Source organism: Acipenser ruthenus, chromosome 22, assembly GCF_902713425.1.
Source record: "Acipenser ruthenus chromosome 22, fAciRut3.2 maternal haplotype, whole genome shotgun sequence".
Classification (NCBI taxonomy): Eukaryota; Metazoa; Chordata; class Actinopteri; order Acipenseriformes; family Acipenseridae; genus Acipenser; species Acipenser ruthenus.
The window spans coordinates 20344458-20357608 of record NC_081210.1 but is presented as its reverse complement, the minus strand read 5'-3'; positions in this window follow the sequence as shown (position 1 = coordinate 20357608).

The window sequence follows — 13151 nt, the reverse complement described above, 5'->3', positions numbered from 1 at the left end:
CATCAATTATGACCAATACTGCAGGGTGTCCTATAGATAACTGACATGAAAATAAAGGCAAGGACACTTAATAAAAGGTACATTTTCTTGCATGAATGCACACTGCAGAGGACAACAAAAAATGGTTTCTATTGAATCTTTTTTTTTTCTGCATCGTATTTGTCTATTAAACTGTCTATCACCCAAACACATAGCATCCATTTATTTGTAAACCAGAGTAAATTGATAAACAGTACAGTCTCTCTACACTACTTAATAAAACAACTGCACTATCTTGTTTTTTTAAAAGAAAAAGAACAATTACTGCGATAACAGCTGTTTGTGAACCCTGCTTTTTGACACTTTGAAATGTGTTTTAGTAGTTGGAATCCTGCAGACATGAAGATTATGTAATTGATTAGCTTACCTTGGTGTAACCCACTAGATGACAATATTTTGTCATAAAAATATTTTATACTACGGTCTATCAATAATTTTACACTATAATTGGCAGTATGCAAATTGCACTGGTGATAGCTGTCACCTTTGGAGTCAGCAAGGGTATAACTCGGGAGCAATTTTGCTGATAATTTTTCTAGATATGGTGTAACTGTCATCATCATTCCAGGTTAGCAGCCCCCTCCGACAGACGGGTGTAATATACTTAGACACAATTGATTAAAAAAAGTGTGAAAAGTTTTGGCTGAACTAAAATCACACTACATGATTTACATACTGAGCAGCTCGGAATGCTTACTGGCAGCTACAGTACCCAGAATGGATTTACATGCAGTATTCCAGTTTCACAGCTCATGTTGTCTTTTTAGTTTTGTACACATTTTTAACTGTGCTAACTCTGTACTGTATGAATTGTAATGTCAATATCAATTTACTATGTTTGTAGACATAAAACAATATACAGTACATTAAGCATAAAGAAACTGCTGAGTTGATTTATCCGTGATAATTACACCCCGAGACTACACATCTCATTTCAGGGAGGTCCTTGGGTAAATGACAGAAACACAAGAGCCAGCACACATACTTAAATACAAATTAAAAACAAATATACATTTTATAAAGAAATACCCAGTAGTTCAGTGATTTGCATGAGAGCATTAGATTGTTCATTTTTCAACATCTTATTTTCAGCTAAACAGAATGTTTATAAACAGATTATATGACATATTTAATTGGCAAGGTGAAGCTCCACTGAGTGACACACAGTAGTCAAAGCTGTGTTGAGGACAGGCAGGCACCAGGATTTAAATCAATTGAATATGTCAACTAGAGCATGCAACATATTAACAATGTTCTCTCTATACAAATTCATCATCTACCTTGCTGTTGCTGGCAGCGTGTACACAAGTTACACAGTATATTGCTCTGTCTTACCATGAAGTACCTGTTATAGCCAAAGGATTAGTCAAAATTGCATTGTCAAAATTAGATGCACTCCTAATACTGGTAACACTTTAAATATTGGGCAAGGTGGTTAAAACACCAAATTAAGGAACTAAAAAGTGCATCAAAATGTTCAGTGACTCAGAACATAAAGTTGAGGAACTATAACTATATACTGTAACCCAGTGGCTAGAAGGGTAAGCTGGAATCAGAATAAAAGCGCTTGGAGGCTGAAAGTGGTCTTCAAAGCAGGACTGGCAGTTTATTACTTACAGGTTTGAAATAAACAAGAAAACAAAAAAAACCCACAGCACCTCACAGGGCACAAAAGAAAAGGCCTAACTCTGCACAGAGCACTAACTAAACACAGGCTTTCCTAACCTACGGTTGGAACGGATAAGCTGCTTATCCAACAAACAAAAAAAACAGTTACCAAACCGTAACTAAACACAGGGTTAATTTCTGTAGTAAGGGATTATTTTCCTTTTCACAGACCATGTAAAATTACCTTGCCTTTAGTCTTCCACATTCTCTCACTCGTGATCACCGAGCACTGACAAAGAGACAGCTTATATCTCTGCCTGATTTAGCTTAATTGGAGACAGCTTGACTTCAGCTGCTCCTAGTAATCAGCTAGTTAAGCATGAGAGAGAACTGGCTCCTGATCCCTTAGTGGACATTCTGCACATAACCCTTTTCTTTAAAAAGTTTTAAGATCAGGAGCTTTCTGGGAACAGTGCCCTCTTCATTCTCAAGCTGATATATCTATTTTCAAACACAATTCCACACACCCTATTACAATACATATTTCAATACACTGTGTATGTGTTAATATTAATGTAATCCAAGTTTACAGTTGTATTATTATTTGTAATAATAGTTGTAGTTATATTAGTGTTATTATTAATTGGGTAGTATTAGTAGTCATAGTTGTATTTTAAGATATTCAATAAATACATAGTTACTGAGACACAACATATTGTTTTCAGGAATGCCCTGCACCCATTTAGAGACTGAAGAATTGATTACTTTTAGAAATAGACTGGCCAGTGCATGGGAATCAATATCAACAGTAGAGTATCAGACCACTCCACCAGCAGCACAGCTCCCCTAACACCATGCTTAGACATTGGTTATCCTTTTGGAGCACTTGGTCCTCCATGGAGATACCCAACCCAAGTACTGACCGAGCCCAACCGTGCTTAGCTTTGTCTATAGGAGAATCCAAGGTGGTGGGGCTTCAGCTTTAAATATCAATATGGCAGTTATAATGGGTCATATTCTCCACATTTAGTTCGCTATTGCTTCCAGGGGATCCCAGCTTGACTTGACAACCCCTGCTGGTTCCCACAAAAACCAATGGAAGCCAATAAATACACCGAACATGGTGCCCACGGCAGTTCCCGCAGAGTCATTAACACACTCTCCTCCCACAGTTTAATCTCTCTTCAAAGAGGAGGTTTTACCCCCTACCGGGAAGCCTGATACATCTTTCCACAGAGCAGGCATCCTACCCTGAAAAGCAGCCCTTAGATCTGAACACACCGCCACAGACGAAGAGGCTGCGTCAGCAAAACTGGAACAGTTCTTCTGGCAGTCTGGAGCCTGCAGGCATTTACTGGACATTGCTAAATATTCTGGGAAGCATATCTTCTGGCAGAATGAATGGAGCTCAAAGACGAAATGTTTCGAGTAGTGAAGCAGGCCACAGTTGTCAGTAATTAATATGTAAATAGGACTGCATTTTTAGGGTATGTTTTCTTGGTAGTTCAATGCTAAAAGGTAGCGGCATACCTATTTTCATTGAACCTGAGATTCTTCCGGGGCTGTTATTTAATATTAAAAGCATCATTTATGATCTATCTTTTTACAATATTTAATTTTGGTCATGTTTTAAGGGTTACTTTTTAGTTTATTAACTCTAAATGAATGTTGTTAATTTTGTGTTATTAGTGAATATATAATGACCTTTTTATAAATATGATATCATATACACTGTGTAAACAGTACATAGGTCATGCTGATCTTACCTATAGCTCGAATTTTGAAGTTACAGCCAAATAAGACCCTTTAATATACATACTGTATACATACCCTATTTGCATTTTATATAGTATCCAATTAGCTGAAAGGCATTATCACTTATACAACTACTAAAGTTAATAATCTATAAATGTACAAACTCTTAGGCACAAATGCAACTAAACTAGCTAATAGGCTATGAGGCTGTAGGTTCAGAACATTGAATTAGCTTATTTGCATTTTGAGAATTAAACCTAATTAATTCAATAATTAACATGCAAGACATTAAGAGATTTTTGTTCTGAAAAAAACAAAAATAACTGTTGTTTGTTATTCCTTTTTGAAGTCGTGATATTACATAGTTAGTTAGCCCTAGACCCTACCCATAGTAATATTCCATAACAATTACATTTGTACAATGTTGTTTGCATACATTTCATGGGTATATTTAGTTCATATATAGGTTCTCACACACACACACACATTTTGTTGTGTGACTCTTTCTCTGCCTCTTTCAGTACAGGATTAAGAGAAGCTGTACACCCAGATTTTTTGGTGACATATACATGTCACGAAACATCAGAGATAGTATTACAAGCTTAGTATATCCACAGTACGGATGGATTTTTTTTCCTTTTTGTTTTAAATTAGATATAAATGATTGTGGCAAAGTGGTAATGACGTGCAGGTGAGTGCAGTGCAGAAGAATCACACAGACAGACGTTGGTACAGGTGCAAGGGTGTTTATTTATTTTTGTAAATGTCCAGAGCCTCAAGGCAAAACCTGTAAATGATAATAGTGCTGGAAGTGATACAGCGGCGTGTATCACTTCTAATTTATAATCCCGCGGGTTTGACCCGCAACCCCAAAGTCCCGTTCCGACACCCACACTAAACACGAACACAAAAGACAGTGCGTGATTCAAGTGCTAAAAGGTGCAAACACAAAGACAGTTGGTAGTGAAAGGTGAGTGGTGAAGTCCGGGTTTTTCGCTGGCCTGCGGCTGCAGCTCCGGATCGTGCTCAGTAATCCTCTGTGACAAATAACACACAAGACACACAGTGTTAATACACAGACACAGAACACTCACGGTTTCCTCACAGTACGGGCTCCTTCTCGGTTATTTAACTTAAGCATATGCAAAGGAACAGATCACTCAAGCCATGCCCCCTATTTATACCCTCGCCCATGACCCCGAGGTTAACGAGCGCATCCGCTCCTCCAGTCCTCGGATGCCACGCCGCTTACCATCTGGGTCACTGAGCTCGGGTGCCATGGCTCCGCCCCCTTCCGAACTGACCGACTTCCATCTACCCTACGGAATAAATTGTCGTGCCATTTCATTAAGGGTACTCTGTTCCTCGTATACCGTGCTCTCACAGGTCGAGAGGGAGATCTAACACTAAGACTCATTCGATCTCTGTCACATATCCCACCGCTCAGAGTGGAGCCGAAGGAACACTCGGCTAAACCTACCTTTCCCATTACTCCCCCCTCCCGGGAAAAATAATCCGCATTTTGGTGGTCTTTCCCTGCACGGTGTACCATATGGTACATGAAGGGCTGCAATGCCAGATACCACCGAGTTATCCGGGCATTGCTGTCCTTCATTGTGCTTAACCACTTGAGTGGGGCGTGGTCAGTGACAAGATCAAATGAGTGTCCCAGCAGGTAGTATCTTAAAGAGTGAGTAGCCCATTTCATGGCCAAACACTCTTTTTCGACGACGGAGTAGTTGCGCTCCCGAGGGAGCATTTTTTTACTTATGTACAGAACAGGGTGTTCTACTCCGCCTACCATTTGAGACAGGACTGCACCCAAACCGACATCCGAAGCATCGGTGTGGAGGATGAATCTCTTAGTGAAGTCTGGAGTGATGAGAGCAGGGGCCTGGCAAAGTCTCTGCTTAACAGTATTAAACGCCCCCTGACATTCTTCTGACCATTTAATTAAATTTGGTGCGCTCTTTTTGGTGAGGTCAACTAAGGGATTAACCACTGTGGCATACTCGGGGATAAAGCGGCGGTAATAACCGGCTAACCCCAGTAGCGACCGCACCTGAGCCTTGGTTTTGGGGATTGCCGCGTCTACCAAGGCCTGGACCTTGGAGACAACGGGTTTCACCCTGCCATTCCCCATTACAAATCCCAAATATTGTGTTTCTCTTTTGGCAAACGCACATTTTCGCAAGTTAGCTGTCAGCCGGGCTGCCCTTAGAGACTGAAGGACGGCTGTGATCCTAGCCAAATGCTCTCGCCAGGTGGAGCTGTAAATGACCACATCATCAATATACGCTGCCGCATATTCACGATGTGGGTGTAAAACCTGGTCCATCAGTCTCTGGAAGGCAGCAGGCGCACCATGTAACCCAAACGGCATGGTTGTAAAATGAAACAGCCCCTCTGGTGTTGAAAATGCGGTTTTCTCTCTAGACCTACGAGTTAACGGGATCTGCCAATATCCTTTCGTCAGATCCAGAGTGGAGATGAACCTCGCCATCCCCAGTCTATCTAGAAGCTCGTCGACCCGAGGCATGGGATACGCATCAAACTTGGCAATAGCGTTTACCTTGCGGAAATCAACGCAGAAGCGGTTGGTGCCGTCCTTTTTGGCCACTATCACAATTGGACTGCACCACTCGCTCCTGGAAGGCTCAATCACCCCAAGTTCGAGCATGTCCCATACCTCTTTGCGAACGCCACTCCGTCGACTTTCCGGGACCCGGTAAGGTCTCTCTCGCACTGTGACACCTGGGGGAGAGATAATGTCATATTCAGCGAGGTTAGTTCTACCGGGCGTGTTAGAAAAAACATCGCTAAATTCCTCAATTAACCTGCGTAGTTCACGTTGCTGATCAGGAAGTAACTGTTCCCCCATCGAAATGTTCTTTGTGCTAGAGGGTTCTAGCTCGGGCCCTAAATCATCCTCTATATTGCCTGGGGCTATAAATAACACCTCTCTTGCCTGCCAGGGCTTTAATAAATTTATGTGATAAATTTCTTTTTTGTTACGGCGATCGGGCTGTTTAATTTCGTAATTCACCTTTCCTATAGCCCGAATCACCTCATATGGCCCTTGCCATTTAGCACATAGTTTGGATTCCGCTGAGGGAAGTAGCAGCATTACCTTGTCTCCAGGTCGAAAGGTTCGGATTAATGCATTTTGATTGTAATGCTGCTGTTGTCGATGCTGAGCCGATCTGAGATTGTCTTGGGCCAAACGACCGACCAAATCTAGGCGATCTCTCAGTAGGAGCACATGCTGCACTACATTTTTGGACGAGCCTTTGTGCTCCTCCCACCCCTCTCTCAACAGATCGAGGATGCCGCGAGGCTGTCGGCCGTACAAGAGCTCGAAGGGGGAGAACCCTGTCGAACTCTGCGGCACCTCTCTCACTGCAAAAAGGAGGTAGGGGAGAAGCGATGCCCAATGTTTTTGATCCTGATTCACAAATCGTCTCAGCATCGCCTTTAGAGTCTGATTAAAACGTTCCACCAAACCGTCCGTCTGTGGATGGTAAACCGACGTTCTGATGGGACGTATTTTTAGTAATTTATATACCTGCTGTAGCGTGTTTGACAAGAAATTAGTTCCATGATCAGTCAATATCTCGTTGGGGATCCCTACTCTTGCCATAATCTGCACTAGTTCTTTGGCTATCGCAGCAGCACTAGTGGACCTCAATGGAACTGCCTCTGGGTATCGCGTTGCGTAATCTACCACCACTAATATATGCGTATACCCGGAGTCAGAAGGTAGCAAAGGGCCGACTATGTCCACTGCGATGCGTTCAAAGGGGGTGGAAATAATCGGCTGTGGGACCAAAGGGGCGGGGCGCACTCGACCCGGCGCTACTCTCTGGCAGTCTGGACATGTGGCTACATATTTCGACACTTCTTTATAAACACCTGGCCAAAAGAATCGAGCCAATATCCGTTCCCTTGTCTTGTCAACTCCGAGGTGCCCCGCAAAAGGGATATCATGCGCCAGCCTCATGACCTCCAGCCGACAAGACGGGGGAACCAATAATTGTGTTACAGGATGTCCTGTGCCCGCGGCCAGGTTTACCCTATATAGTAATTGCCCCTTGATAATGAAGTGTGGAAATACTAGTGCCCCAGCGCCTTCAACATCCTTACCTTCAATGGACCGGACCTGTCCTCGAATGTGCACCAGTGATGGGTCATTGTCCTGCTCCCACACTAGGTTCACATTCGAGTGCCACATGTCCGGTATATTGAGCGGGGCGGGAGTAACATCTGCCCTTGATGGCCCAGTAACCTCGCCCTCTCGGTCACACTGCGTTCCGACCCCCTTTGACTGACGTTTTTCACCGTTATAACAGGCTCCCACCAGCCCCCAGCCTTGTCTCATTAACGCTCCCTCCCATTTCCGCAGCCTTCTCTCTTTGTTTGTTTTTTTCGGCCGGAACAGGGAAGAGAACATTTCCGCTTGAAAGGGAAAAACATTACCAATTATTTCCCCTTCTACTTTTTCTGCCACATTTGCGTGTATGGCCGGGACTGCCCTTAATTTCAATAAATCTTTATAGTTGGGCCAGTCCCGACCCAGAATAATGGGATGTGGTAACCTTTCCGCTACCCCAACTACCAGGGAACGTTTCATCGGACCGACCGATAAATATGCTTTTACTGTGGGGTATGTTGCCGTGTCTCCATGGATACAGGAGATCGCCACCTGACCTTGTGGCTGCCACACCATACCGCCCAAGAGAGATGCTCTAATTAAGGTCTGACCACACCCTGTGTCCACTAATGCATGGGTCTTCACATTTCCAAAAATCACCTTAACAATACAAGGCCCCTCCCGACCATTTTTCCCTCGCTTACCCGCTTCAGATGCCAGATTACAGACGGCCACGTCACACTCCATCGCAGATGGGCATGACCTAGCCTGATGTCCCGGCTGGCGGCACCTAAAACAGGTAGGGGGAAAGGAGGGCACAGTATTAAATGGTCTGTCCCGCTGCTGGTATGGCAACGGGGCAGGGGCAGCACCTCTACCCCCGCTGGGGGCCAACCTTGGTCTCCATGAAGAGGAGGCAAGGTCGCCCATTGGGGTTGGTGCTCTTGGAGGTCGTTGAACCGGTCCTGGTGGTGGGGCTGATGGAGCAGAGAGAGGAGGTGGGGCTCGGCCGCTCCGTTGAGGTGGGGTGAGTAGCTCGGTCTGGGCGGATACCAGGGAGTCCTCGAAGTCCTCAGCGAGCTTGACTGCCTGTTCCAGGGTGTCGGGGTTGTGGCGCCGTATCCATCCTTGGGTCTCGGCGCCGACCACATGACAAAACTGCTCAATAACGATGGCCTCCCCCATCTGGGCAGTTGTTTTTAGCGCCGTGTTTTTAGTGTATCATGTGGTCACAGAGCTTCTGCGCGACCACCCTGGGGCGTACGTTCGGGGACCTCCTGTACTCCCTGAACCTCACTCGGTGCATTTCCTGCGTAATATTCAGACGGCGGAGAATAGCCAGCTTTACCAGGTCATATTGAGCGGCGTCGTCATCCCCCATTGCCTGGTATGCTGCCTGCGCTTCCCCAATCAGGCAGGGTCCCAGCTGGCTTGCCCAGAACTGTCGGGGCCATGACGCGGTGGTAGCCAGCCGCTCAAATGCCACCAGGTATGCCTCTGGATCATCATCCGCCGTCATTTTATGCGTCCTGGCTTTGGGCGCTATGAAGCCGCGCTCCACTGATGCTGTGGGAGGTATTGCCAGCCCGACCCTCTCGATCAGCGCGGTGTACCTCTCCTCTCTCCGTCTTTCCTCCCCCTCCCGTCTGCTGTCCAGCTGCTCCAGCAGCGCCGACAGTGTGGCGTAGTCCATCCCACTTCTGACACCACGTGTGGCAAAGTGGTAATGACGTGCAGGTGAGTGCAGTGCAGAAGAATCACACAGACAGACGTTGGTACAGGTGCAAGGGTGTTTATTTATTTTTGTAAATGTCCAGAGCCTCAAGGCAAAACCTGTAAATGATAATAGTGCTGGAAGTGATACAGCGGCGTGTATCACTTCTAATTTATAATCCCGCGGGTTTGACCCGCAACCCCAAAGTCCCGTTCCGACACCCACACTAAACACGAACACAAAAGACAGTGCGTGATTCAAGTGCTAAAAGGTGCAAACACAAAGACAGTTGGTAGTGAAAGGTGAGTGGTGAAGTCCGGGTTTTTCGCTGGCCTGCGGCTGCAGCTCCGGATCGTGCTCAGTAATCCTCTGTGACAAATAACACACAAGACACACAGTGTTAATACACAGACACAGAACACTCACGGTTTCCTCACAGTACGGGCTCCTTCTCGGTTATTTAACTTAACCATATGCAAAGGAACAGATCACTCAAGCCATGCCCCCTATTTATACCCTCGCCCATGACCCCGAGGTTAACGAGCGCATCCGCTCCTCCAGTCCTCGGATGCCACGCCGCTTACCGTCTGGGTCACTGAGCTCGGGTGCCATGGCTCCGCCCCCTTCCGAACTGACCGACTTCCATCTACCCTACGGAATAAATTGTCGTGCCATTTCATTAAGGGTACTCTGTTCCTCGTATACCGTGCTCTCACAGGTCGAGAGGGAGATCTAACACTAAGACTCATTCGATCTCTGTCACAATGATTCAAAGATGTGTTAACATTGTTGCAGCATTTTCTTGAATTTGAATATTTAAAAAATAATTGGAAGTTTGGAAGTCATTTTGATCAGCTGATTTCCTCTGTTAAAATGTTAATGTCAGCTGTTCTGAGGAGAAGAATGTGTGTATTATCTACAGGTGGTACTCGCATCTCAAACGGGTAGTTTATACAGATGTACAGTACATGTTTACTACTAATTATAATATAATACATATAGTGTTCAAGACCACTTATACTTATTTGTATATCAGGCTGGTCATTTTCATAGTTTCTGTCTTTTCTGTCTGCCAAATAAATTCATGGCTGGTTTTACCCCCTGATTAGAACTAATCTTGGAGTGCCTAATGTTAGGTAACATAAGCCTTTGCTGTGCAGCATCTTTATAATGCTAATTATGATACCTTGTATAGGCTGCATTGTGCTTGAAATGTGTCTAGGCAACCTGGCTTTTTTTCTATGGGAAAATGGGATATGCTTTGCTACAAACAGGAAATGCATTGTGCCTGCAGTGTGGACAAAGCCTTCAGTATGTTACTGTGGGTAACAATTCTGCAATATACAGACTCAGGTCCAAATTAAACGCTTAAACATACAAGGTACAGTACTCCATTCATTTTGCAAATAAACAGAAGGACATTTCCCCGTACTGCAGATCTATATGTAAGTCAGTTGACTCGCCCAAAGCCATAGGAGGCTTTTTATGTCATACCCAGCTAGTCTGAACAGGATTTGTGAGTAATTAACTCTTTAATTAAGATGAATTGAAGACATTAGTTCTCTTTAAACTCTGCTCGTCAGCAATTACAAACAGAAAAAGACAGATGTTTTCCTCAGGAACTAATGTATCTTATCTTGTGCACCTTGACAGTGACTGTCCTACTTGACAAACAAATTCAAGAGTAAACTGCAGACGGCTGGGATTTCAATTGGTACACCAAATCAATAGCCCTTTGCCTAAACTGTATGCATTTCATGTATTGTGTTCTTGAGCGTTCTATCATTTCCATCTCTTAATGCACAAACCAAATACAGGCTTGTTTTTTTTTGTACAGTTAGGGTGAATATGTCCCTCTCAGAAGATTAGATTGCATTTCATGGTGTAACTTAGAAGATAAGCGTTGCAATAAGCCTATTCACTAGCGGAATTGGAAAGAGGTCAAGGGCTAAACATATTGAACTAAAAGCAACCAAATACATTTAGATATTTATTGCTGTCCATTAATAGTAAATCATTTTTTTTTCCTTGAAGGATTTGAAAGGTGTCGTACGCAATTTATTTATTTTTTTAAACCAAATTTGGTATTTATATTTATTTAGGAATGTGATACTTAATAGATGTAAACCCAAAGAGATAACTTTTTAAATCTAACCTGGTCATAAGCAGGTCTCACATTGTAACACACATGTCTTACTTTCCTTGTGTTTCCTGAGGTCAACTACATCGCCATACAGGCAAGTCAGGATAGGTAGTCTGAATGGAGAAACAGGGTTTGGTTTCATGTGATATACTGTATATCAAACACCACCAACAGTAATTAAGTATGACTAGAAAAATTTGTGACCTTTGTCTACCCCTTCTATTCAGCTTCCTTTTTTCCATCATAAGACTGACAAATTAGGATGTCTCCCCTTGACAAAGTGGATATACTGTCTGTTAATAGACTGTGTGGAAGACAATGCTTATTGTAAAAGCTGTTGTGATCTGGTGTAGTTTGGGTGAAAGGATCACAAATCAAAGCTGAGGGATCCTGATTGCTAAAACTGCGAAAATATGTTATACTAATAGAATAGCGATTTATAAAGGAGTTACAATGTAAAGGACCAAAAGCTCTTAGCTGGAAGTCTTTTTCAATTTCTTCAATCGAAAGACTTCTTGTCAAAACATTTGTCAAAGATAAATTACAAACAGCTGGTTTTAGAGACCCTGAATAGCACTAATCTTGGACTACTTTACTTAACATTAGATAGTCTAGGATGAGTGCTAATCATCAATGTGAAACCAGCCATGTGCTTATTTTAGCACGTTGAGTGAAGACAAAAGATTAAAAATGAAGATTGTACTCAGGAACTACAATTACATTGTACTGTATGTTCAATGCACAGGTATGGCATAATTAGGTACACAAATCTGACAATACCATATTCTGAAATATATGCTTTCCAAAATAGATGTACTGTACAATTCATCAGTTTCTCCCTTAATTTAACATGACATTTAAATACCATCATGACAAGATAATTACTGATGGCACAATGTCCGTAAACCTGCTTAAAAATGCAAACAACATAGGCAGCACTTTGATGCAAGCACAAGACAGGCACAGACAACAACAACATCTCTGTTCTACCCTACTGTTGGTCCTTTATCCTTTCCTCTGTGCACTTCAATGCAGCACCATTACTGAACTGAAAAACAATTGGGTCTTGTTGATGTTTCATACACTTCAGTAACAATACAGTAGACTATCACCTAATTAACCATCATATTTAGTCTTCAATATCCATCAATTTGCCTGTCTGTTTGAATGTGTTCGTCCATGAACCCTTTTATCTATAGCCGTGGTCCTCAACGTATTTGGCACATTTCTGTATTTGTAATGTACTGTGAAATAAAATGACATAAAATGGCAGAAAGGCTATTTGATGTCAAATGCGGGATGTCAAATGCTATTTGATGTAAAATGCGGGAGTTTCCATCAATTTTCCTCGAGGCATTGTGCTCGAGCCAAATTAAAAATGGCCCTATACATTTCAGGTTTATTTTCGGCCACAAACCTGATCCTCTCTAGCTGTTCTTCCAAACGTGTGCACGCATCATCACTTCACGTGTAAATAACCACACATGGAAACTCCCCCAATGGAAACCCGAAATGCATAGGGCCATTTTTCATTTGGCTCGAGCACATTGTCTCGAGCAAAATTATAACACACACATGGAAACTCACCCAGACTGACAGCACAGGGTAATAGATAGCAGTGGCTTTATTTCCCCTACCCATACTGATTTGCTGCCGCCATACATTTGCCCATAGCGTTAGAAAATATTTGTGTGTGTTTTTTTTTTCACACCAATGTGATATCAAAGTGCAGGAAATGGTCT